Source organism: Stomoxys calcitrans, chromosome 2 (assembly GCF_963082655.1).
Source record: "Stomoxys calcitrans chromosome 2, idStoCalc2.1, whole genome shotgun sequence".
NCBI classification, from domain to species: domain Eukaryota; kingdom Metazoa; phylum Arthropoda; class Insecta; order Diptera; family Muscidae; genus Stomoxys; species Stomoxys calcitrans.
In genome coordinates this window covers 19,713,327-19,741,186 of record NC_081553.1, presented here as the reverse complement: position 1 = coordinate 19,741,186, position 27,860 = coordinate 19,713,327, and the positions used below count along the sequence as shown (strand labels likewise).

General features: G+C 34.9%; 1 protein-coding gene across 9 annotated transcripts in view; it reads left to right on the top strand.

The window, feature by feature from the left end:
- Window positions 1-27,860, top strand: part of LOC106080367 (mucin-19) — a 99,354-nt gene that overhangs the window by 19,511 nt on the left and 51,983 nt on the right. The window contains exon 1 of one of the 9 annotated variants that reach the window (XM_059363235.1): window positions 12,752-13,424. The exons of 7 other annotated variants lie outside the window; for them this stretch is intronic. The gene's annotated coding sequence lies outside the window, so the exon portion shown is untranslated. Of the gene's footprint in view, window positions 1-12,751; window positions 13,425-13,460; window positions 14,261-27,860 lie in introns of those variants that run through there. One more of the 9 variants, XM_059363233.1, reaches the window with a different exon arrangement.

Genomic DNA, 27,860 nt, shown 5'->3' with positions numbered 1-27,860 from the left:
GTAATAGCCTCATCTTCTCACTGCATGGATCTCCCCATAGGATTTTCGCGGTCTTACCGACAGTTTCGCTGTTCCATAGGGTTACATGTGCATTAAAAAAAGCTTTTGTAGCGCTCCTATTGAAAACCCCGTTATAATAAAATCATGGATAGGATAGAATTTTTTCGAGTGGCAAAATGTTCATGCATCATTTAAAAATTTAAAAAAAAATTACAAAAATTCATATATTGAAATCCAAATAACTACAAGAATAATAAAAAATTTAAAATCTTGAAATTTTACCAAACTTATTGTCGTATAATATTGTTAAGAAAAATTATAAAAATATTCATATAAAAGAATTTCATTGTTCCAAAAATAAATTATATATCTATTTTGTACGCAAATACATTATTTGCTTATGATTAATTTTTCAACAAATTTCAATAAATTGCCTTATTTTGTTGAGGCACATTTAATTAATTGTTAAGCAAAACAACAACAACTCACTTCATTTAAAAAATTTGTTAAACAAATTAACCATGTGCGAATACTTTAAAATGCCTCTGTAGAGTATAATTTACATATGCATCATACGTCCAGAGTCTCATTTAAATCAATATCACTTATACGTACCCAGCGTCTTGAAAACACCTAGATTGATTTTGTTTAATATTTGATTTGATTTATTGACACCAATCTTTAACACACATAAAAAATATGTATGCATTTTCTTTTAAACCATAATACGGACAATGACTAATAACAAGGATATATTTCGTTTAGTTAGCCCTTAACTTAAATACCAAAAGTCCTTAGAAAGTCTCTGTCTGTCGGTCTCTCAATGTTATATTTCTATAGAAATGAAATTTATATTTCAAGGTACTTACCGCCGCCTATTTTCATTCATAAATTTCATGTACTTTCATCCAATTAGCATAAAATCAAGGCGCTAAAAACTAACAACAAAAATTCAATTACAAGACGTCTTCAAAAAATCCACAATAAATCACACGAAAAAAACATTCTCAATAGAAATATTTGCATTGTTAGCGAAAAACCTTTTTGACACAACAGATGTCACTTAGATATATATGTGTATATCGTAGGTATGAGTGTGTGTGTGTGTCACTCTCGCTCTCTTCTTTGCCTATCATTGGTATCATCGCTATATAATTCTATTGGCTTGCCCAAAAAGTAATTGCGGATTTTTCATATAGTCGGCGTTGACAAATTTTTTCACAGCTTGTGACTCTGTAATTGCATTCTTTCTTCTGTCAGTTATCAGTTGTTACTTTTAGCTTGCTTTAGAAAAAAAGTGTAAAAAAAGTATATTTGATTAAATTCATTCTAAGTTTTATTAAAAATGCATTTACTTTCTTTTAAAAAATCCGCAATTACTTTTTGGGCAACCCAATATATACATATACTAGATATGTAACTTGTTAAGTGTTTGCCATCCAACAATGCCGTTGCAAAGTATTTTAACCTTTTATGCGACTGCAATCAAATTTAAGTACATTTTTTTTTTGTGTTTAAAAATTTATCAAGCTTAGGCTGTCTTCGACCAGTTGTGCACGAATACTTCTTTGACATTTATCGAAAAGGTGATTTCTTTGTTATTCGTCATTCAAACGTAAAAAAAAAATTTGGTACATAGTATATGACCGAAAATTGTCAATGACTGTAGTTTATAAAATTAAAACAAATATTTTTAGCTTCTTTTTTTGCTATTTTGATTTAATTGCAATCTATCCCTAAGGGATAATGAAAAATGGATTTTCGCGGGCATCCATACTGGCATATTTTTTTTAGACCTTAAGGTGCGTATTAAGTTCGTGTTTCAAAGTGAAAATGTATATTTTTCACGAGACGTCCATGGCCTATGACCGAAATCGATCCAAAGCGGTTTCTAAAATTTTATTCCTATAATATATAAGAATTTACTTTGACGCCAGTCTGAATAAAAACGAGAAGCCTTCGGCAGTCACAGATTTCGGTCTAGATAGCGGTGAATCCGGTGAAAAAATGCATTATTTATGCACCCGTAGAAGCTATATGCAAATATGGTCCGATTTGAACCAAATTCGGCACGGACATTGTGTAGTCTAATAAATACAAGTCACTTTTCAGTTTTAGCTCAATATTGGTCTTTTTGGCAGCTATATCCAAATATAGACCGATCTGAACCATATTGTAGAACACGGATGTCGAAAAGCCTAACATAAGTCGTTGTGCCACTTTTCAGCGAAATCGGATAATAAATGTGCCTTTATGGGGCCAATACTTTAAATCGAGAGACCAGTCTATAAGGCAGCTATCCAAATCTGGACCGATCTGGGCCATGTTCAAGAACGATTTCGAGGGGCCTAATACAACTCACTGTTCTAAATTTCAGCGAAATCGGACAAAAAATGCGCGTTTTATGAGCCCAAGTCCTTAAATCGAGAGATCCGACTATATGGCAGCTATATCCAAATCCATACCGATCTAGGCCAAACTAAAAAGGATTTCGAGTGATCTAACACATCTCACCGTCTCAAATTTCAGCAAATTTGGATAAAAAATGTGGCTTTTATGGACCTAAGACTTTACATTGCCAGATCGGTCTATATGGGGGCTATATCAAGTTATAGTCCGATATAGCCTATCTTCTAACTTATCCTGCCGATGGAAAAAAAGAGTCGGTGCAAAGTTCCAGCTCAATATCTCTATTTTTAAAGACTGTTATGTGATTTCAACAGACAGAAAGACGGACGGACATGGCTAGATCACCTTAGGTTTTTACGATGATCAATAATATATATATTTTATAGGGTAGGAACTAGACATTTCGATATGTTGTTGACATTTTCAATTAATAATTTAATTGATCCAATTAAAAAATTATCGAAATTTTCAATAAATTTTGAAATTTTTCGAAATCTGGTTGGTAGAATCGGCTGCTATGGGATTGCTATGAGTTTGCCGAAATGTGGGACGCATGGACCTTAGAAATCTCCCTCCAGTTATATTGTATTGTAGGGTACGATATGCTGCTTAAGTAAAATCAATTGAAGGCTACATTGCAGATATCATGAATGATACCAATTTGTAATTCAAACATTTTTCATTCAGTCGTTCTTTAGTTTGGTCACAAAAAATTATTTCATTTTGTTGTTGGTTTAGCCAGCTTAGACCAATGTGTTTTTATTGGTCGAAGCTGGTTGAATCAAAAACTAAATGCAATCTTCGATTCAATTAAAAATTTGATTGATTTAATAAATTTTTTAATTGAAAATTATAAAAAAAATCAATAACGATTTTGATTGAAGATTCAATAAAGATTTTAATTAGATCCATACATTTCTCAATTGAACATTGCACAAATTTTAATCACGTCTGTATTTGAAGAAAAAATCATATCCAATTAAAAAAATGATTGAATCAATTAACAATTTCATGTTCAATTAAATTGTTAATTTTTTATCGAGCCTATGTAGGCTCAAATTCTCCTAAGTGCCTTCGGTTAAGTAAACACGATCATTTTTGTAGTTTACGAATTGCTCAATTGGGCCATTTTTCTAGTCAGAGAACACATTGATTGGTAATTCATCACGTTCGTGCAAGCCCAGAAACTCATTTGGTCTTTGAGCCTATTTTTAGGGTTTGGTTTGCCTTTTGGAACTTGTAAGGCTTAAGATTGAGTTTATTTTAATATATTTCCTTTTGGCTACTACCAGTAATATTTTTACACCCACCACCATAGGATGGGTGTATACTAATCTAGTCATTCCGTTTGTAACATCTTGAATTATTCGTCTAAGATCCCATGAAGTATACATATATTCTCCATCTTCTCGACGCTCTGAGTTGATCTACTCATGTCCGACCGTACGTTTGTCAAAAACACGATAGCGGTCGAATGCGTAAAGCTAGCCGCTTGACATTTGTTCTGTTCCGTACCGTACCGGAGACGAATTGGTCTACAACCTCATATAGCTCCCATATAAACCGATCTCCAGATTTGATTTCTTGAGCCAGCCCTTACAAGCCGCAATTTTTCAAGGCCCTAGGCTGTCCGGGCGCCGTTTGGCAGGCCCCTGTAGGGCTGAAAATCTAGATTTGTGGTTTGATTTTAATTTTTTTTTACTGGACAGTGCCCGAAAATCCCTACAAAAAAGATAGCTTGAGGTCTACAATATCTTCACTGGCTCCGGAGACATTCGAATTTAGTTTTTTGTGCAATTTTGACCTAGATCTGCTTCGTATTTTGCAATTTGCGAAGGCATTTATGGTTCAATTTTTATTTTTATGCATGGTCAAAAAAAGTATTTTCATTGATTAGTTTTGATTAAAAAATCTTGCTTCAATACGATTTTTTTTGTTGGTGAAGAGAACATATTGACGATGCGTTTTGAGTGAAAATTTGAAATTTTGCCCACGATCTCATTAACAACTCATCTGTAACCATTTAAAATTTCAAAAAGATATCTCAACCCGTTCTCACACGGCATATTTTTTACTATTTTTTCGATTTTCTCCTACTGTGCGACATGATTTTTTTTTAATTTTCGTCATTATGCTTGTCAAACTTGTTATTGTTTACTTTTTTCTTACTTCTCTGCCATGTGCGTTTGTTCACATTCTATTTGAATCAATGAAATATACAAAATTGAAATATTTGAAGCCATATTTTAAATAGAAGTGAATTGCATGTCCAATATGCTGCATTTTCTCGGAGAAATTTTTTTTTACTGATATTTGTTAACATTCACAATAGGCAGATTTTGACAATCTTAATGATGTCCATGGGGCCTATCCACTATATGTTTCGCAAGTGAGTTTTGAATCACACTTGAACTCCATCACTCATAACTTTCTTTTTATAAAAATACCCAAGCAAATGTTATATTGTAAACAATAAAATAAATTTTGAATAAAACCAATATCATATAGCTGTCATTTCTAGTTTGACAGATATACCTATGTAAACTTGGCAACATTTTTTTTGCAATTCCAGCATAAGGGAACTCAAATATTTTGTCATATTGCTGAATTTTGATTTAGTCATATTGAAAGTTTTTTAATTCAAATAATAATACCAAATACTTGACTTTCTTTATCTAGGATTCATTCAATCCAAGTTTTGTAACTAAAATAATTTTGTCCAAAAATTCTATAATCAGCTTTACCTAAACTTTCTTAAAGAATACGTTGTGATTAAATTCTTTTTTTTTTTCAAAGTTCACCCTCCACTTAAGCTGAATGAAATTTTAGTTGTTTGAGGAAACAAAAAACAAACAAACAAAAACTTTGTTATTTGCCAGAATTGCGGCTATTTTCCGCACTTGAATAGCTTGTTTGCCTGTAATTGTTTGTTGCCCACAGGCCGAGCTGCAACAATGCACTCCGCAATTGTTTTTAGGTTTATTTTAATATCCTTCGTTAGTTTTTCGCTGCCATTTATAGTGCCTGGATTTATGTATTATTAGGTAGGGTTTGTTGGTGGACTGGGAGGTTAAGTACATAATAGTTGTATTAAGCTTAAAAAAATAGAGAAAACTGCTTGATAGTTGGACCAAAGCACGTAGGCGAATGGTTTTTTTGTGATATTAAGTTGACAATTATGGGGATATTTGGATTAAATCTTATCATAAAAAATGGTGATAATCCCTTTTTATTTCAGATACACAAACAGTCTACAATTAACTAAAGCATTGGTGAAAATACTATTAGAGGTTTTTTTTTTAGATAAAGTATGATTTACTGTGTACAAATGGTTAAAAATAAACTCAGTTTATATTCTGATATAACTTTAATCTTTGACTCCTTTTCACCTGGAGGGCGCAAGACTTTCAAGATCCAAATCTTCATATATAAAAAAATGAATTTGTGTTTGTTTTTTTGTTTGTCTGTTCCGTATAGACTCAAAAACGGCTGAAGCGATTTTCTTGAAATTTTCAGTGATGGTGCATAATGATCCCGTGGTGAAAAAAGGGTACTAAATTTTTTGATATCTGAAGGGGGGCGGACCTCCCTCTTAGCCTGATTTTTAAAAACGCCAGATCTCGGAGACGGGTGGTGCGATTTAAGCGAAATTTTGTGCGCCGTCTTATAATAACCTAAAAACAAAAATTTGATATCTAAATTTCGGATGGGATACCTAGGGGGCCGCCCCACCCCCTAAACCTACCAAATATATGTAATGACCAATCACCACAAAATGGGACTCAAATGAAAGTTATTTAAGATTAGAAAACTTTTCTGATATCCAATTGTCGTACCAAGTGTTTGTGAGACCACCCCAACTCAAATGAAAGGTATTTGCGAGTAGAAGACGAATCTGATATCCAAATGTGGGACCAAGTTTCTGGGGTCCTTCCCTTCCCCAAAACACGCCCCAAATAGGACTTTTTTACCCACCATGGCAATATGGAGCTCAAATAAAATAATTTTCAGTGTAGAATACGAATCTGATATCCAAATGTGGAACCAAGTGTTTTGGGGGCGCCTCTCTCCCAATATAACCCCCAAACAGGACAAATTTACGGCCATAGCAATATGGGCCTCAAATGAAAGGTCTTTGGGAGTAAAACACGAATCTGATATCAATATTCAGGAAAAATTGTCTATGGGACGACCCAACCCTCTTAAGACAACCTAAATGGAACGTATTTGCTGACAATTGCAATATGCGGCTTAATTAAGAGGTATTTTAGAGTAGAACACGAATCTGATAGATATTTTTAGAGCAAATCACTGAATGCCGCCCCATTCCCCGAAACACCACCAAACCGAAGATGTCTGCCGACTATGGGAATATGTGGCTCAAATTAAAGGTATTTGTGAGTAGACCACGAAAGTCAACATTCGGGACCAACTGTCTAGGGGACGTCCCACCATCATAGCAATCCCCAAATAGGACGTATTGGCTCGCCATAACAATTTGGGTCTTAAAGAGAGTGGAGGTCGATGTCTATAGGATTTAGGGTCCATATCTCAAACCGGACATATTTGCTGACTTTTGCAATAAGGGGTTTAAATGAAACGTTTTGAGTTTATAAAACGAATTTAATAGCGAATTTTGAGACCAATAGCAATATGGTGTTCAAATGATATGTGAGAGTAGGGTACGATGCTGTTTCATTTTCAGGGCCTAGTGTTTAGGGGACCACCTCACTCACCAAAACACACCTAAATCGGACATATTTACCGACCAGCTCAGTGTGGGGTTCAAATGAAAGGTATTGAGGAGTAGATCATGAAATTAATGTCAATTTCGGTACCAATTTTCTAGGGGTCTACCCTTTCCCCAAAACAAACAGCAATTATTTACTGATCATCGCAATATGGGGCTTAAATAAAAATACATTTATTTAAGCCCCATATTGCGCCCCTTCCCCAAAACACCCCACAAAGAGTCCGACCACAGCAATATGTGGCTCAAATGAAAGGCATTGAGACATCCTATTTTGAGGACAATAAACTTCCCCAAACCAATGGCAATTGGGGCTCAAATCTGATATCAGTTTTATGGCCAAGTGTTTCAGGGACGCCTCACCTCATAAACTCCCCCTAAAGCACACATATATACCGACTATAGCAATATGTAGCTTACATGTGGTTTTTCGGAGAAAGTAATGAATCTGACATCCAATTTCGGGGCAAAGGTTTTGGCTACTCCAATCCACCACCAAAACCAAAAGAATGAAGAAGATCTAACATCCAAACTTTAATAGGCGGACCCTTGCCTTACCCTTTTTAAAAAACGCCAAATTTCGGAGATGGATAACTCGAAAACAAAAATTAGGTATACTTATTTAAGGTGGGATGTCTACAGCGGCTCCCCCAACCTCAAAGCCCGCCAAATGCAAATTTTAACCAATAATGACAATATTAGGCTCAAATGAAAGGTATTTGAGACTAGAGCACGAATCTGATACATGGGGGTCCAACTCACCCCCAAAACACCCTATACCCGTCAAAAGCAATATAAGCCTCAAGTGAAAGAAATTTGGGAGTAGAACACCAATATGATATCCACATTAGGGCGGAATATCTAAAAGGCCGTACTAGCACCCTCAAACAGGATTTTTTTCCTGACCCTGCCAGAATAGAGCTCAGATAAAATAAGGGTGTGAAAGAAGGCGCATCGGAGTGGGCCCTGTCTAGCTAGTCAAGTATAATTGATATCATTTTACTATCTGAAATGGCTACCAGATTAAATGGCGTACTTTTGTAAGGCGAAATGCTTTCCATCAGCTTAGATGTTGTTGTTGTGGCAGTGTATGGTGTTCTATCATTCGCCTTAGTTCTGTTGAAAATCTTGATCCAAGAACTCTGCGTCATATGCGACTTGTTTAAAATTATCATTTATTATTTAGCATTTCCAAGTGCATCAAGCAACAAGTTTTATTTTATTTATGTCTATAATTTGTATGCTAATAGTTCTACGCTACCGTTAGTAAGCATGCGCCAAGAAAACCTAACCATTAATCATTATGTATGAAAGATTCATTCTATATTCTTTGTTTTGTTTTACCATACTAAATAGGAAAATCGTTTAATTTATTCTATTAAATGCTTGTATATTTCTAAGAAAAAAATATTCTTAAGGGATATTCTAAATATAACACCCGGCACAGCGAAAGGAAAAAATATTCTCGTAAATCTTAACTAAATTACTTTTCATATAAAAAGAGGGGTGAAGCCGTCAAAGCGGACAACAAACAGTTTCTATTGCATCATTTGGCAGCACTTAATACAACACCTCTGACACACGCATACATGTGTATATGTGTAAGTATGTGCAGGCACCCTTTAGTTAAGTGTCAATAGACATGAAGATAGATATGCAGGGACATATGTTGCCTGAACTAAAACTTCAATATAACCTAGCATAAGATCGTGCTCTTTTTCTCTCTCCTTTCACAGAAATTGAGTAAGAGCATCTTTTATTTCCTATTTACAGTTTTATGGATGGTAATTGGCAAAAATCATGAAGAGAATGGGAATAGATCGCCGGAGAGAGTGAGAGAACAAATTCTTGATACATTATTCAACCACTTCTTTTTTGCAGTTTTCCTATTCCGTTCTTATTAGAATAAAATTAAATCAATCCAAGACGATGATTGAAATAAGGAATTCGCCAATAATTACATACAAACATACGCATACGTCTGTATATTACATACATATTTATTTAGTTCTTCTCTGTGTAGGCATACTAACTAAATAACCAAATTCAAAACATATGATAATTCAATGAAAACCATTAACAATTGTATTTTGTAGCTATCAAGCTTTTAAATTTTAGTAATTTGCGTGCTAATATAACACTAACTCTTGGTCTTATTATCGTTGTGATCTCTTTGTATTTGATCTCTTTGGGTTGTTTGCTCTGCACGCCGGCAAATAAAACGGAGACATTTCCTCAAATAAACTCGTACCAATTAATTGTAGCAACTAAACAGCCAGCCAACAAACCAGCCCGCCTGCCTGCCATTCAACAATAATGGTGAGTGAGTGAGCATCAGGGATGGAATTTGACAAGTGCAAATAGGTCAATACTAAACGCTCAACGTACGACCTTTAGAATTGGACACATCAACGGGCCCAGAGCCGACATTACGACAGTCTTCTTTCTAGGTGAGAAAACTATACATGATCACTTGTATTGAAGCGCACAAACATTGTATGTACACGGAGAAAAACAGTAAAAGCGAATTTGGTTGGTAATGTCAAAAGTGTGGAATTTAACAAATTCCTTTATTTTTCAAAAGTGTGATTGACGCTTAATGGTACAGTGGAACTAAAAGTAGAACTAATACCTCTGTGTTTTATTCTAGTACTGAATACATAAGCCATGAAGGACAAAAATAAAACGCAAACATATATCCGGTGCAAGTCTTTCTGTTCGATATCAAGTGGTAACACCGTTTGCCAACATGTCAAAACCAAATAAGGAAAAAAAAGTGAAAAATCGGTTTAATTTTAAAATAAAATTTGCAAAACATATGCGAACATAGAAGCCAAATAAAATGTATTAACCTAGTTATATAAATATTTGGTTAATATTTTATTCTGCCATTCACAATAAAGGTATTTCTGCAGGTGGCCACACTTAATTGTGAAAAACATGGCATGGCAATCCTGAAAGCAGTGTACTACATAAGCCCGCACTGGTAGTTGTACTGGATAGATGTTTCATTTCATTTTCATAGAATTTTCGCTGCGCTGCACTGCATAGTACTAAAATAAAACAGGGCTAATATTGAAAACATTCAGTGCATTTAATTTACTGTGATCTGGTGCCAAATTATTATATCGAATGAAAATTTATCTCGTGTTTAAAGGATGTTATAACTCTTTATATTTATTATCAATAAACAAAACTTACAAAACATATTGTAATTATGTAGATTGAACATAATTCTAAAGAAAATTGGTTTAAACTTTACTATGCCATTCACAACAATTTGTTTTTTCAGCTGGCCAACTTTAGTTGATAGTGTGGCAATCCTGAACATAAAACCAACTTCGCACTTTACCGTTATAATTTTCAACAGCTAATAATGGCTTGCAAAAATTTTGTTAAATGATGGGATCGAATATTTGTGATCGCAAATAGCATTTTCGGTATATTTTACTCTCAAAAGAGTAAAAATTGAGTCCAGGCAAGGCATATCGGATATTTCCTGAAAAGGTGTATTGACCGTTATAAGAATACTTAACCGAGTGCACGTTCGAAAATGAGAGCCTTCAAAAGGTCGGGAACCCGAAGTAATTTTGCATCTCAAGTAATGCTATAGGCAGATGTGACCGCAGATGACTTCTTTCCAATCGTTTTCAGCGAGCCTGACAAACATTTTGGAAGCTGATTCGGAACCGTTGGCACGCAAACATTTTGGTCGTAGACCATGGAGGTACCAACAAGGCTCGGCAGCGTGACGTTAAAGAACGTGTAAAACAAAAATGGCCAAAAATACATGTTCCGACTTCGAATCGTCCACACACTGGCTGGAATGAAATGCGTAACACTTTCACACTTTTTATACCCTACACCACCACTGTGGTACAGGGTATTATAAGTTTGTGCATTTGTTTGCAACGCTTAAAAGGAGTAGAATCAGAAACACTTTCTGATTCGACTTAGCCATGTCCGTCTGTGAGTCCGTGTACTCTTGTAATCAAATTCAGGTCGTAATTGTTATCCAATCATCACGAAATTTTGCACATATTACTCTTTTGGCCCAAACACGAACGCTATTGATTTTGGAAAAAATCGGTTAAGATTTAGATATAGCTCCCATATAAATATATCGCCCGATTTGCGCTTTAATGGCCGCAGTAACTATAATTTCAATCCGATCTGCACAAAATTTGGTACGGATCGTTTTGTTACTGATCTTAACATACTAGCAAGCAAGATTTCATCAAATTCGGTTCAGATTTCGATATTGCTTCCATGGATATAGCTTCCGATTTAAAATTTGTAACCGATCTACACAAAATTTAGCACGGATTGTTTTGTTATTGATCTTAACATATCTGCGAGATTACTTCAAAATCGGTTAAATTTTGGATGTAGCACCCATACATATTTATCTCCGGATTTGCACTTATATGACCGTAGTAACAACAATTCTCAAACGATCTGTTTGAAAGTCGGCCCAGATTTAGATATAGCTCTTATATACATATATATTTATATATTTTCCAAATTTAAAATTGTAGGGTAGGTTAGCGTATTATACAGTCGACTCCGCCCGATTTTTGCCTTTCTTTGATGGTTATCATTTGAATCAATAAAAAATAAACAAAAAATTAAATAGTTCTTCTTTAATGTACATAACCTGTATGTAAAGGTTCCTCATATTATTACAAAACGATGTGTGTTACTGGCAAGAATATACTTTTCGTCACTAGGGGTTATAGTCTAACCAGCCTACGGTTGTGGGATTCCGGTTTCGGGTATGAATACTGTCCTAGCCAGAACTTTGCTGAACTTGCTGTGAATATGGATGTCAGATTGGCCGAACGATAGCCAGCCTCCTTCTGCAGTAATTTTAATGGCCACCGTGTCTTTCATGATGAATTTTTTATTAGATGCTCTTTGTACAGGTCTGGGTGCTTTTTTCATATCATCTTCCAATATCTTGGAAATATTGGATAAAGGTTTTTGAGACAATCTTTTTCATTCCACCATCATCATTACAGTTGTCGACCAGTTCCTAGAATATATTCCAATGTTTACGCTTTGCTGCTCTGGTTACCTTATTCCGACAAGAATATTAGAAAAAGTTTGTTCAGCTGTTATTCCCTTATAGTTCTGGCGACTCTTGTGATGTTAATCAACCCTGTACTTCGCTATTAAAGTGGTGACGCTCTGCAGCAATCCGTTCGGACTCGCCAATTGCTATGTGAGAAATATCCGCGCTGTTCCTTAATGGAATGTTCTTGATCTAATTTGCATTATCTTAGTCTACCGTATTCATTCCGGTAAATTGCCGATTTTTTAAGTCACCCTTTAACCAAAAGCCCGCGGACCTCCTTCCCAATTTTACGAATCTCCCCTGTCATCCTGGTTTTGTCTTTTTTACATTTATTAGCTCACTGAAAATTTTTATTTCCTCAGTGTTTGAAAAATTATTAACATATGTGAGTTGGCCCACAAGGAGAACAAATCTCTGAGATCTCATTTATAGTTCACTTTAGTGCTGCTGGTGCTGCTCTTTATCTTTCTCATACGTTTTGGGGGTACACGGAAAAATTGTAATTAAACTTTGTGCACACACTGCTGCGGCTGTTGCTGCATTCTCATCTCTGTATGTGTGTGTGTGTGTTGTTTTTTTTTTTCTTTTGTCGCGGCACAAAAATACGTTGTTTGTTTTCTTCGCGCTCGTGCCATGTAGAAATTTTTGAAAATCTCTTTCTCCCATTCTAATTTATTTTTAGGATATTTGTCTGAAGATGCTATCCAAAAATTTCAGTCGATTTTCACATTTTCTTTCATTCGTTCGTTTACGCACAAGTAAAATTGCGGCGGCACCCCGAGAGCATTCATTTTCGATATTTAGTTAGCTTTTCATTTTTTTCGGGTTCATATCAACGAGAGATTAAGAAGAAAAAATTTCATATATATATATATACTCGTGTATATAAAAATTGGAATGAAGTGAAATATATATTGTAGATTTAAAACTGAAAAAGTGAATACTATTTAAAAGAAAGAATCATAGAAAGTCGTTAAGAAAAAAGTCTAACAAACAAAAATGATGATATTTTCTAAGATTTGTTGCACTGGAACAAAATCGAGATAAAATAAAACTCGCAGCGCCGCCAGACAACGAATTCCTCAAGACAACCAACCAACCACCCATCAACCAACGACTTTAAATTCCAAAGTTTTCAAATACTCAACACAACTCAACTGACTGTGATTTTGTCCTCAAAAAAAAAATGTAATTATTGTTTTTTAGAAAAGATTTTTCCTTAAAACCGTTACGTATAAAACGGCAATAAAATTAAAAAAAAAAAACAACAAATAATAAAATAATGATTTCACGGAAAAGAATTGTGTATCTATAATAGATTTTCCTTCCTCCTTTTTTTTAGTGTAGTAGTCTGCTATATCTTTCAACTTTTATTCATTGCTCGCTGCTTTTCTTTGTTGATTCGTTCGCTTAAAGAAAACGATTTTTATGAAAATTCTTGTTGCGTGTTTAGCTAAAAGCTATTTTTAAATCTTGAAAAAAAAAAATAATACAAAGAAGAAAAACCAAAAAAAAAAAAAAAAAATAAAATAAAAACCTCTAAAAAGAACCAAAGAAGGAAGATAGATCTCAGTGAAAAAGAGAACAAGAAGAAGAAGAAATAAAAATAAAGTTTAAAACAAATGTATGGTGGTGGCTTTTAAAATCGTCCATTGGGTGTGATGCATTTAAACAAATAATTCCGACTAAAATACATTAAAAGAACGACAAAGGCACACTCACACACAAACACACACTCGGGCATACGAAACAACGAGCAAACTACAACAGGCAGCCATCGTCCATCCATCCATTCAATCGTCCAAGCAACAAGCATCGATTTCTCCCTTCCGTGTGTACAAATACTATATAAAAAAATCTGGCAGACAAATCGACCTACCGACAGACAGACAGATAGTCAGCCAGGCCAATAGACAGACTTCTGCTGATCGCTGTGCACATCAGATATTACGAGAAGTAATTGAACTCAAATCGCCACAAAAAAAAAACGATGATACATGCGCTATATATGTAGATAAACATAAGTATGTAGAAGATTTTCCTTTATGCATATACACGTCGAATATATAGTATGTAGTCTATATAGAAAAACAGACATTCCTTTTCAAAACTTTATTATGGTAATCACCATCATCATCATGATCGTCATCTGCACCAGATATGGCCCATTTACGGAGCAAAAAAAAAAAACATATTAAATAAATAAAAAGTGGACAATGAAAAATGAAAAACACCATGTGATCCTTCACCATAATAGCAAAATGCGTTAATTCTAAGTGATTTAAAAGAATACATACCAAAAAAAAATATTTAAAACATTAACTAAAATAGCAAACAAAATATATAAGTAGGCGAAAGATACATACAAACATATAATATAGATTTTCGCACAACTGCAAACAATTTGGAGCTCTATTAAAAACACATTTTCACGTAGTATATACATACATACATACATGCATATATATCTAAAGTTCCTTGAAAAGTTTTCGCAAAAAAAGCAACATAGATAAAACGGGCAGCTGAACTTCCGGGTTGTGTGTTCCAAACATAAATTCAGCTATGGTCTAATACATTAAACAAAAATGACATATAAAAATACAACCCTGTCAAAATTTTAAAAAATGTTTCGCAGAAATCTACATTCAAAATTCACATTTGTTCTGTCAACATATCATTGTTATGAAGTTTATACGATATAAGCTTATCAAATAAACAACTGAAAATAATAAGTGCGATAAACTCTTGTTATTCACTCATATATCGCAATCCTTTATAGCTAAATCAAAGGCTTAGAAAATACTAAAAATTCAAAAAATAGAATACATTAGAGTATTAATTTTCACCCTATATATACTAAGTACCAATTGCCTGTTCTTTTGTTCTAAGTAACTGTATTGAAAGGCATATTGTATTTTTCCTTTGCAGCAGTCATTCACAATAAACATTAAATTTGAAGAAAGTCCAACATAGGTTTAGTATATTAGAAATTGCAAACCTGACATAACGAGGAAGAGAGAAAAATGCAATATGCAAAGCTTGGTACAATTAAGCTGAGTATTCTGCTCAGTTTTTCAAGCAGAATGCTGCCAAACTCTATACAAAAAAACATCGGCGGAAAAGTATTAATCTGTTTATAGTGAGGAATATGGCAAAAAACTATTATAATGGCAACACTTGAAACTATTGCCGGCATTATTTTAGTTTGTTTCATTGGTTTCAATGGTTCGTATTTCTTTATTTATTTGAGAAAATATATATAAAATAGAAACAATAAGTGCAGATAAAGAAACGTGTTTTGGTATGGAAACAAAAACATTGATTGCTGTCAAAATTCGCTCTCGAAACAATTACAAGTTTCAGCGGGTATTCCGAAAGCAGAATAGAATACCAACCCTTGGAAGTTAAAGGCATAATCCCAACAACAACGAAATCAACGATACAACCCTGTGGGGAAGGTGGTGCAAATTCCCACTAGGCTGTCAAACTTCTGTACACTGTCAAGTTGGCATTGTAGTTTTCATTTGCATTATCATGTGTAGTAGCCACAAGATCAAAAGAGTTATGATTATAAACGTGTATATTATAAATTCAAACGATAACAAATGTGAAAAAAATAACATAATGTAAAAAACCTTTAAAATTCAAACAAAGCATTTGACGTTCTAGCGGTGTTTGGATACAACTCTGAAATTGGAAAATTTTATCAGCTGGGCTTATGACATTACCTTCTAATTGTACCACGATGCAAAGCAATATATGTTTTTTTTATTTATTGCAGTTCAAAGAAAGTCCAGACAGAGCTGTCAAAATAATAAAAAAATATATATTTTCTCATGAAATAATGTAATAAAAAGCAAAAAAAATTCTTTTCGAAATCAACATTGTTGAATCAAGAATGTTAAGTCACTTATCCAGCTGATGGAATTTTCCAATTCCAGGGTTGCATCCAAATCTCACTAGAACGTCAAATGCTTTGTTTGGATTTGAATTTTTTTTTTTAATTTTTTGTGGCTGCTTCCCATGATGATGCAAATAACAACTAGAATGTCAATTAGGAGGTGTTCAGAAATTTGACAACCTAGTGGGAATTTATGTCACCATCCCCACAGGGTTGTATCGTTAATTTCGTTGTTGTTGGGCAAGTGACTTCTTAATTCAACAATGCATTCAAAGTTCACATTTGCCTTGTGAATGTTTGATTCCAAGGAAGTTTAATCTATATTATCTTCTAAAATAAACAAAGTAAAACTAATCAGTTCGATAAACTCTGGTTAGTCATCGAATCGTCGCACTCCTCTATATGTTACTTAAAATCACTGCTTACGTTATGAAAAGCAAACTCAAAATTTTACACATGCCATAATTTCAAGTTATTAATGGCAATTGATTAAAGTCCTATTGATCATCTATAACAATAAAGAAATTAAAGAGTGAAAATAAATTGAAGAATCATTTTGATCCCTATATACTCAATTCGCTGGCGTTTTTGTTGTAATCCCATATTTGCAAGTAGGCATTCCAGGTCCCTAAAACTCCAAGTCGAGAACCTAAAACTGACGGTCGGGATTCTCCAAAAAAATAAAATTTTAATCGAAATACAGTTTTGAATATAAAGAAGAATATGGGCATTATTGGTGAAAACTTGCTTTATTTAACAATGCTGCTTCCAAAACAGCTTTAAAAATATTTTCCCGATAACAATTTGTTTTTTTTTTGACGTCAGATCCGATGAAAACGATTGAAGAGTAGCCATTGGCGGTCATAGCTGCCCATCCATTATTTGGGATGGAAAATTCTGGCCATTTGTTGACTTAAATTCTTGTAATTGCGCCCGGTGAAGTATATACGATCCCTTTGGGAGTATACGACCTGCTCAGTTGGGAACTTTTTTTCCTATAAAAAGCAATGTTCGAAAATTTACCACATTCGTCCAACTTGCATTTTTTTTTGATTAAGTCAAAACAAAAGTCAAGGCAAAAGGTGGTCATATCGAGTGAATGGATTATGCAATTTAGACTTTTTAACGCTTTTTTATCTTTCGAATCAATAAAAAATATTTGCACACAAAAATAGATATGGTCATCTGAATGGGTAAAACTTCTTTTTATCCATTTGGTATTATTGTAAACTGTGGGTTGACTAGTGACCGCCCCCTTAGTTGCCAAAAATGTGGAGAACTCATTACAATTCATATTAATGTTCAATCTTATTATCAATTAAGCATATAGCAAATTCTTTCTTCGGTATATACATTACTTAAAAAACTGAACACTTTTTCGAAATGGGCATTACTTATAGGTATAGAAAACATAAAATATCAAAGCGTGATCTACACATTTCTCAAGTAGTTGTTGGGTACGTAGGGCACCTTCATTAATTTGTTCATGAAGATACATGGCGTATCAGAAATCGCGATGCACCATGCCAGTCAAAGTGTTTTTGAACCACTTACCGAACAATTTAAAAGTTCTTTGCTATGCTAATTTTTTAATAGGAAGCTTTGAAGTTAAATGATTTCGAGCTGGAATATGTTAAAGAAATCTTAAAAATGATCAGTTTGAATAACTTTAGCGATTTGCTTCACCTGATTTTACCATATTTTGTCGCTTAACAGACCTTTAGACAATGTTTCATAATCAGCTCGAAGACTCCTGTAGTCGCCATAAAACATGTCCGATTTTGTAAATCTAGGGGAAACGAATACTATTTCTTGTTATAAGCAGTGTGCACTTGGGCAGACTAATATGAACGATTTAACTTGTACAAAAACTTATATTTGATTGCATCAAGGAAAATATGCAGCATCATGTGTATTTGATATGAGAGTTGAAAGATATGCAATCGCATTAATACTGAAATTTCATTCGATCACTAAGTACGATTCAAGAGTCGGGATTTGGCGATATTTTTTCCCAATACTCGGGAGACGGTATGGCCACAGAAAGTCGGGATAATCCCGACCAACTGGCAAGCCTAAGAGGTAGCGATCCTCGTCAAGCTCCATTAGTTGAGCAAGCTCACACCAGTCTGCAGGACCGATAGCCGCGGTTACATAAGGGCGCCATTAATTCACCTTGTCATGTCACTACGTGCTGCTCGGCCTCTCGCTCAGACACTCCACTTGATATCGCTAATTGTCGGCAGTTGCAGTATGCCGCATTCTATTGGATGACATAACAGAAATAAAAGTTATACAACGGCATACAATAAAATCAACCACGTTGCATCAGAGTGGTTTGTGACCCAGCATTTGAATATATGTGCAAAAATTTTAAGCCAAATGTATACTGATTCGGCGACATTTCTTTACTGTTTGGCTCATAGAACTCAGTACCACTTCTTCGAAATGTGTTCGCATTTTTTTATAATAAGTCTTGAAAAATACACCTCATAAAGCTGAGTATACTGTTCAGCTTTTGAGGCGGAATGCTGTCAAACTTCATAAAAAAACGTCGGCGAAACGCTGGAGGGAAATAGGTGAAAAAGTAATAGTACTCTGTTTATAGTGGAAAATGGCAAAAATAAATTTTAGTGGCAACGTTTGACATCACTGTCGGTATAATTTTTATTTTATTGGTTTCAATGGTTCATTTTTTCTTTTTGTTAATGTTAATGTATTAAAACTATAAGTGCAGATAAAAAATCTCTTTTAGTATGAAAATAAAAACAAAACATAACTTTCAAATTCCGCTGGTGGAAGAATTAAAGATTTCCGCGACGATTCCGAAAGCAGAATAGAATACCAACCCTAAATCGGAGTTCAAAGTTCTAACATTACTCAATTTCATGTATTTCGGTTTAACTCATGGTATTGAATGGCTTATGGTAGGGTTGTATTAAGCGGATTTGCAATTATTCCAAGAGGAAGAACGTAACATATTCATTTAATAATTGAACGTTATTGAATGCAAAAACAGCAAAGAGTTTTAAATAAATCACAATTATGAAATCCAAGTAACATTCATTTATGACTAAAATTTCTTATAATGTCTTAGCCTCAGGCTTTCTGATGAGTGAGAGAACTGTCATACCTGAAGTATAAAAACACTACTTCGTTTAAGTTAAAAATTTTTTAACTTTTGCTTGGATTCACTAATAGAAGGTTAAGCCACTAACTATAAAATAATGTGGATAGGCCCTATGAACATCATTAAGATTGTCAAAATCTGTCTATTGTGAATGTTAACAAATGTCAGTAAACCTTTATTCTCTTACAAAATTAAGCATATTACACATCCACGCATTGTTCTTATTTTTTATTTCACATCATTTCAAATACGGCTTGAAAATTTTAAATTTTGTGTATTTTATTAATTCAATTTGAATATGAATAAACGCACATTGCAAGCAAGTACGGAAAACGTAAACAATGACAAGTTTAACAAGCTCAGTGACGAAAATTCCAAGTGTTTTTGATTTTATAGTAGTCATTCACAATAAGAGGAAAGTGCAACAAAGGCATAGATAAATTACATGTAGATAAACATTTTGAAATTCACAAATAGATGGCGCTTGTGAAGATAAATAAATGAGATTTGTCTAGGGTTCCATGCTACTTTTCTCCCGTGCGGAGTTCCATGCTACTTCTCCCATCGGACGCTTCCACTGGTGGTGGATTGGGGAAAGCTCATCAGATATGTCGGGTACCGTTCGGGGCGAACCAAAAAGTAAGCAAAAGCAGGGGATGTACCGCTTGCACGGATACGAATACGATCACGATGGGTTCGTACAACAGGTCGGCAGCGGATGAGCCAATGGAATTGGCCAATGGTGGCGCTCGCAGATCTTCAGAAGATTCATCATCAAGAAAACACAGCCTAGTGGGTCGCTGGGATCCTCAGCACTGGGCACCGGTTCGATGGACAATTCCGCCAACCATCTTAATAGATCACGACTACAGAAACATCAACAAGAAACAATGGAACTGACGACCTATGGATTTAGAACACGGATTGGAAGATGGAACGTCAGAACTTCCAAAGGCAACGAGACTAATATACAACCTAGACATCCTCGGTTTAAGTGAAGTACAATGGCCGAAATCCGGAACTGTGGATCTTCAAGGTGGCTACCACTAAAATTTTTCATGCAATGAAATCCTCCGAATGAATAGGGTCGGAATTTTACTGTCGCCGAAAGCAAAGCGAGCTCTTCTATCATACAATGTTATATTTGAATGCATCATGAAGGCAAGATTAAAGTCAAAATTACGCAAAATATCCATTGGACAATGCTACGAGCCAACCGAATCCGATGACGACGAAAGAAAGTATCAGTCAAAATCAAAGTTGGGAATAGACCAACTCGACTCAGACTTGCTATGGGAGATTTTAATGGCAATTTTAATAACAACAATAATCTTCAATCAATTACGGGAATGCAAGCGATACTAGGAATGACAATGGCGACAGATTGGTAGTTTTTTCCGCAAGAAAACGGGTCTTTATTGGAGGCAAAAAATTTCTCCATAAAAATATACACAACTTAAACTAGACGAAGATGCGACATCAATAGTGACCACATGCTCTTAGTGGCCACTCTACGTCTACGCCCAGCCGTTGTGAAAAGGACTCAAACAAAAAGTTTAACCCTTAAAGCTAAAAGACCCCGAAACAGCGTTCGAATACAAGGCAACATTACGAAGGAGCTGCAAAATAACACTCATTCATAGGCCAATATAAAAGCAGCGTGTACGGTGACGCCCACGTCTATCATAGGCATTGCTCGGCGATTCCAAAAACCACTGATAAGGAACGAAACTATAGAGGAAATTAAAACACCGGAAACGTCGACGCAACGCTCTGCAACGGCAAAATCAAGTGTAACCAAAAAAACAGCTACGACTGAATATCGCGCCTCCGCCTCGCTGGTCAAACGCCTAGTTCGCAGATATAAGCGAATATATTTTAACATGCTGGTAAAGCAAACCGAAAATTCATCTAATGTTGGAAACATACATTGTGTCTACGAGTGACTTAAACAAATGGTCAACGGCAATAATAAAAGATGAGGACGGATCGGAATTAACAACACCCGAACAGCAATTAGGGCGATAGCGCGGTTTTTTCACCTCCGAAGGTTTAGCGACCGAGGTAGTAAGCACCGACCTTCTTAATCCCCCTGTGCACCGAAACCCACACAGGGATACATCTACGACCCCACACACCTGGGAAGAAATTAAGGTCGCTTTGCTCTCACTCAAATCGGCAAATCAGCCGGCCCTGATTATATACCTGCTGAACTGTTGGGGTATGGGGCATACCCTATAGCTCAAGCGATCGCCCCAATAATCAGGGAGGCCTGGAATACAAACGTTTGAATCCACGGAACGGAAGAAGGGGATTATGGTCACAATCCAAAAGAAAGGTGACCTCACCCGGTGTAAGAAATATTGCTAAACGCAATAAATAAAGTGATGGCGAGTCTTCTTCTGCAACTTTTTTCGCCTGCACTTGACAGCATTTTGAGAAAGGAACAGGCAGGTTTTCGGCCAGGACGTTCTAGTGACGACCACATTAACTCCTTGCGCATAATCATTGAACAGTCTGCAGAACTTAAAACACACCTATACCTTTTATTCTTCGACTTGGAGCGTGCCTTTCACATAGTTTCGCGAAGTTCAATGTGGAGCACGATGTTGAATTAGGGCATTCCTGAAAAAGTCGTAAGACTAATTAGGAAGATCTTCGGTTTCAATGGAAAAGAGAGCCGACCTTTCGGGATCGACAAAGAAGTGAAGCAGGGTTTCATCCTGTCACCGACGCTATTTTTAATTTTATTAGACTCTGTATTAGAAACAACTAATGCTGAGGCATACGCTGGGTTACGACTTCCTCGGATACATCGACTATGCGGATGATATATGCCTCTTTTTACATCGCTTCGAGCACATAAAGACGAAACTGGAACGATTAAATGAAATTGCTGCCAAAGTAGCCATGAGGATAAACATACCAAGGACTTAATTGATGAGACACCGTCACTAAAAACGACCATATCATTGAAGACGATGACAACTTATCCTATCTTGGCAGCAAAATAACAAAGGACGGAGGATCAGAAGCAGACATACGTGTACGTATTAACAAGGCTAGAAGCGCCTTTCTTAAACTCAACAAGGTTTGGAGATGCAGTGACATCTCACATAATACAAAAGTCAGGATCTTCAACAGTAGTGTGAAATCTATTTTATTATATAGTTGTACAACTTGGAGCTTGACACAAGTTACTACCAGTAAAGTCCAAGTTTTTAAAGGGTTTCGTGAGTTTTTGCTTCCATTATTTTTTCTTTTATTTCGTTTTTTGGATGGATTCAACACGACCATACAAAAACCCAATTCTAACAAAAATTGCTCCAATAAATCTTCATATCCAAAGTCCACATTTGCCTTGCCAACATTTTATTGCAATGAAGATGAATCAATAACAAATAAAAAAATAAATAAAAAATAATCAGTTCGATAAACTCTTGTTAGTCATCAATTTGTCGCACTCCTCTTTATTTTACGTAAAATCATTGCTCATGTTTTGAAAAGCAAAAATCAAAATTTTGCACGTTTCATGAACTCAAGTTGGTAATTATAATTTATGAAAGGCTTCATTGATAACTTAAAATCTATATAAACTTTCTTCACAATCTCCAAAGAAGATGAAAATAACAGAGAAATTTTTGTACCTTCAAAATTTTACAGCAAATGTCAAGCTTTTAATTGTTTTATTTTTCTTCAAAGCAAGCTGCTTTGAAGCTTGGACTACCTTTACACGTGCATTATGCCATAGTTTTCTTCACGGGAAAGGGAATAAAGTATTTTTAGAATATACAAACGACGCAAACTGCATGACATTGAGAGCAGAATTCTGCTTGCGATATGTTCTTAAATAATTCGCATTCATTTATATTCACAAGCGCCACCTACCAACCTAAGTGCGAATCTCGAATTCTTTGTCTATATATATTTTAATCAACTTTATGTCTCACTCTCTCTTACCATATTTTGTTTTCCTTTTATAACAGTCATTCACAATAAACTTGATTAAATTTGAGGAAAATGTAACAAAGCTTTATTGATTACAAACGGCAACCCTGTTATAACGAAGTAGAATAAATCTAATGTACAAAGAGCAAAGAAAGTAGACATTTAAGAGGGTTATAATTTTTCTCAAAATATGACTGCAAATGTCAAGTTTATATACGTCGTTTTTTTTATTTTTATACTCTCCACCATAGGGTGGGATATAATAATTTCGTCATTCCGTTTGTAACAACTCGAAATATTCGTCTAAGACCCCATAAAATATAAATATTCTTGAACGTCAAGACATTTTTGGTCGATCTAGCCATGTCCGTCTGTCTATCGAAATCACGCTAACTTTCAAAGGAGTAAAACTAGGCGCTTGAAATTTTGCATAAAAACATATCAGTGTATGTTGGTTGGGATTCTAAATGGGCCATATCGGTCCATAACTTTATATAGCTGTCATATAAACTGACCTCAGATCTTGACTTCTTGAGCCACTAGAGGGCGCACTTCTCATCCGATTTGGCTGAAATTTTGCATGAGATGTTTTTTATGACTTCCACCAATTATGCTAAATATGGTTCAAATCGGTATATAACCTGATATAGCTCCCATATAAACCGATATGGGATCTTGACTTAGGCCTCTAGGGAGCGCAATTTGTTTTTTTTGTTATGACCTCCAAGAAATGTACTAAGTATGATTTAAATTGGTAAATAACCTGATATAGCTGCCATATAAACCGAACTTATGACCTGATTTGGCTGAAATTTTGCACGAAGTGTTTTGTTATGACTTCTAACAACTGTGCCAAGTATGGTATAAATCGGTTAAGAACATGATGTAGCCCATAAAAACGATTTCCCGATTATATTTTTTAGAGCCTATAGAGGGGGCAATTCTTATCCGATTTGGCTGAAATTTTGCCAATGACTTCCACTTTGGTTTCAACAGCCACACCGAGTATGGTCCCAATTGGTTTATAACTTCAATTGCCCCAAATATACCGGTCCTAAAGTGAAGAATTAGTAACCTGTCACAGGACATTACTGGCTTAGGTGTATGTCTACAGTGGCATGAGACAGATTAATATCTGCACCCTCTTTTCAACCTAATTATTTTTTAGAAAGTCGCTTAATTATTGTTGAAAATTGCTTATCCCTTAAATATATTTGCTTACCAATGATATCTCCCTTCAAAATACTTGCAAAGCATACTCATCCTTTTCGAACTGTCGCAGGTCCTATCCTACGGTGTTAGAATGGTGGCAATTCGTCACCTCGAGCGACAAACCCTTATGAAAGTTATAGGTTTTTTCCATATAAGGGGAGAGAACTGAGACCGGTCCCTATCACCAGAGGACCCATCCCGTGACAGGTCTGGGACCTGTCCCATTTACAAATATATATATAAGATTCGGCCCGGCCGAACTAAGTAAGCTTTTACTTGTTCGTAATTTTTTTATTACAAATAGGTCTTTAAAAAAGGTTTTATTGAAAATTTCTTTAGTCAAAAAAAGACTTCATTGAAATTTTATATTTGGAGTCGAATTGTCAATAATTTAATAGGCATTTTCGCTGCAAATAAAGGCAGTACTAGGCTTTAAGTAGAACATCTGTCTTTAGGATTGCCATGGTATGTTATTCACAATTAGGTGTTGCCACCTGCAGGCATACCTCTATTGTGAATAGCAGAAAACAAATTTATACCAATTATTTATATGCAAAAATCTTATTGACTTCTGCGTCCGCCAATGTTTTGCAATTTTTTTTTTTAATTGTGCAAAGATTTTACCTTTTTTATCATTTTGTTTTGGCAGGTTGGCAAACGTTGGTGGGTGTTACCATATGATGGCTAAGAAACAGACAATCATAGGATACATTTTTTGCTTTTTATTGTTGTTCTTAGTGTAATATAAAGGCAAATTACAGACCCAGCAAAGTTAAAAATAAAAAAAAGATATTTGAAAATTAGGCCTTTGAGAAGGGGTCACAGTTTTGTAAATATTTTGTTTAAACTCTTAATTGGCTACATTGATACAAACTGATTTTTCGAGTATGCATTACTCATCTAAAAATGCAAATATACTTTCCGTGATTTGTTCTGGTTCAGTGTGGAATTGTTTATTTTGTCAAATTCTTCTCATATCATCATTATCAATGCTTAAAATGAGATGGATAATTTATGCAATGAATTCTAGCCAATAAATATCTACTTGCCATTATCATAAACGTGAATATTTTTTAATACGAGTAGCTTAATGAGCAGAGAGATTGACAGAAGAAAGACAGACAGATATACAAGAATGAGTTTGACATAGACAACAAGTGTTGCCTACACATCATAAACAGATTGAGCAACTGGCTGGCGGTCATTTAATCGTTCGCTAACGAATATTAAAAAAAAAACACATACACAAACAACAAAATTTCTTGTTTCACTAAGGAGGGGAGAAAATATGTTGTGAAAGCTGATTAGCGTTGTTGTTTAGACAATTGTTAGTTCCTTGACCCGATATATTCTATAAATAAGAGCATGTGTCCCGGGTAATACCTACTACCTATTTGTACAACATGTTGTTTTAATCATCCGATATACAACTATGTTAAAAAAATTGCTATAGTTTAAACCAACCCACAATTATTTAGAGGACTGGTTGGGGGTGAAAGAGTTTTTAAGTATCGACGTTGTTAAATATTTCCAAACCCAACCAAAAAAAAAACAATCACCAAGGTTGACTTGAATTGTTTATAATTTTATATGGACCATATACACATATGTCTTGTTCATACATATATAATGGCCTACATTACGGCCATTATACTTATTATTAAATAAATGTATGTACGCTCTTGTATGATGTTTTATTTATTTGCTGAGAATTAACAGACAAAGGAAAATTTACATTACTGCGAAAAAATTTCATATTGTACACAACATTCAATATTTTTCCTGTCAATGTTTGTAATAAAAATATTTGGTGTGTTTTACCCAAATATTTTAAGATAAATTGTAAATAGCTATATCTTGTCCTAAATCCATTTGTACTTTCAAAGGATATTGTCCAGCTTGAGACCATTAGGTTAGACAATTTGTCCATTGTCCCAATATAGTCCATTGTGATACCACAGTAGCGACAGACTCTAGTGGGAATCGAACCCACGAAACCCGCAGTTGCAATCCAAGCACGCTGCTAACTCGGCTACCGGGGCACCTTTACCATTTAGATCACAGCTTTCCTTTAAAGAATTGCATAACACTTTAAAAGTTAGACAAAAGTGTGTTATTGGGCTTATAGAGCCGCGTTTGAAGATCCAAAATTTGTCCTCTCTTTCTACTTTACTCACCACGTATGATACCAAATCAATACCGCTTGGTGTGGTTAAAAAGTAGAACGTAGAAAAGTAGAAGTACCGTTTGGTATTAGATGTATTACCAAAAACGTATGATTTTTTATAGCAATCTGTTATTAGTTTTAGTGCCAAAATGAGATTATTTTATGAATATGAATTAAACCAAATACCATTGACAACGTGAATTTAAGAATAGGGCTAGCAAACTATTGACAATCGCAACATACGATATTTCCAAATCAATACCGCTTGGTGTGGATAAAAGTAGAATGAAGTACCGTTTGGTAATAGATGTATTACCAAAAAGGTATGGTTTTTTAAAGCAATCTGTTATTGGTTTTAGTGCCCAAAAGGAGATTATTTTATGAATATGAATTAAACCAAATACCATTGTCAACGGGGATTTGAGAATGGAGCTAGCAAACCATCGATAATCGCAACAAGCGATATTTCTAATAATATATCGATATTCTAATAATGTATCGATACTGTCGTTAGTTTCCCATCAGCTATATATCAAGCGAAAATGAGAAGTAAAAACCAGGAGATTGATTTATATAGAAGCAATATCAATGAACTGACCGAATAAAACAAAATTTAATAAAGTCTGTTGGAAGTCATGTGAGAACACATTGTACAAAATTTTAGACCAATCGGATAAATTGCGCCCTATACAGGTGCAATGCATCTTATGGAATAAATTCAGGGTCGTATCGCTTACATTTGTTCAATTGTGCAAAAAATTTAACTTTGCCGATAGATAAAAAATAAAATTTCGATAGCGTGATCAATTTTTTGCCAGCACTATCTGAGAGGAATTTGATCAACTGAGAACCAGCGTAAATTGCTTAAAGAACAATTTATTTTAAAAAGGACATTTTAAGGTGTAGCGAAGCGCAGCGGGCAAGCTAGTAAAGCACATACATATATACGGGTATTTTTGATGCGTCCGTACGTCCATTTGTCGAAATTACGATAACGGTCCAACGAATAAAGCTACCCGCTTGAAGTTTTGCACAAATACTTCTAATTGATGTATGTATGTATGTCGTTGCGGATTGCAATTGTGCCATATCGGTTCAGATATGGAAATAGCTCCCATATAAAGTGATCCTTCGATTTGAATTCTTGATTTTTTACCCCAATTGGCTAAAAATTTGTATGTGAAGTACGTTAATACCCTTTAAAACCCTCTCCAAATCCCACCCTAACAGTTCCATCCTCCATATACTTGGGCCAAATTTGGCATC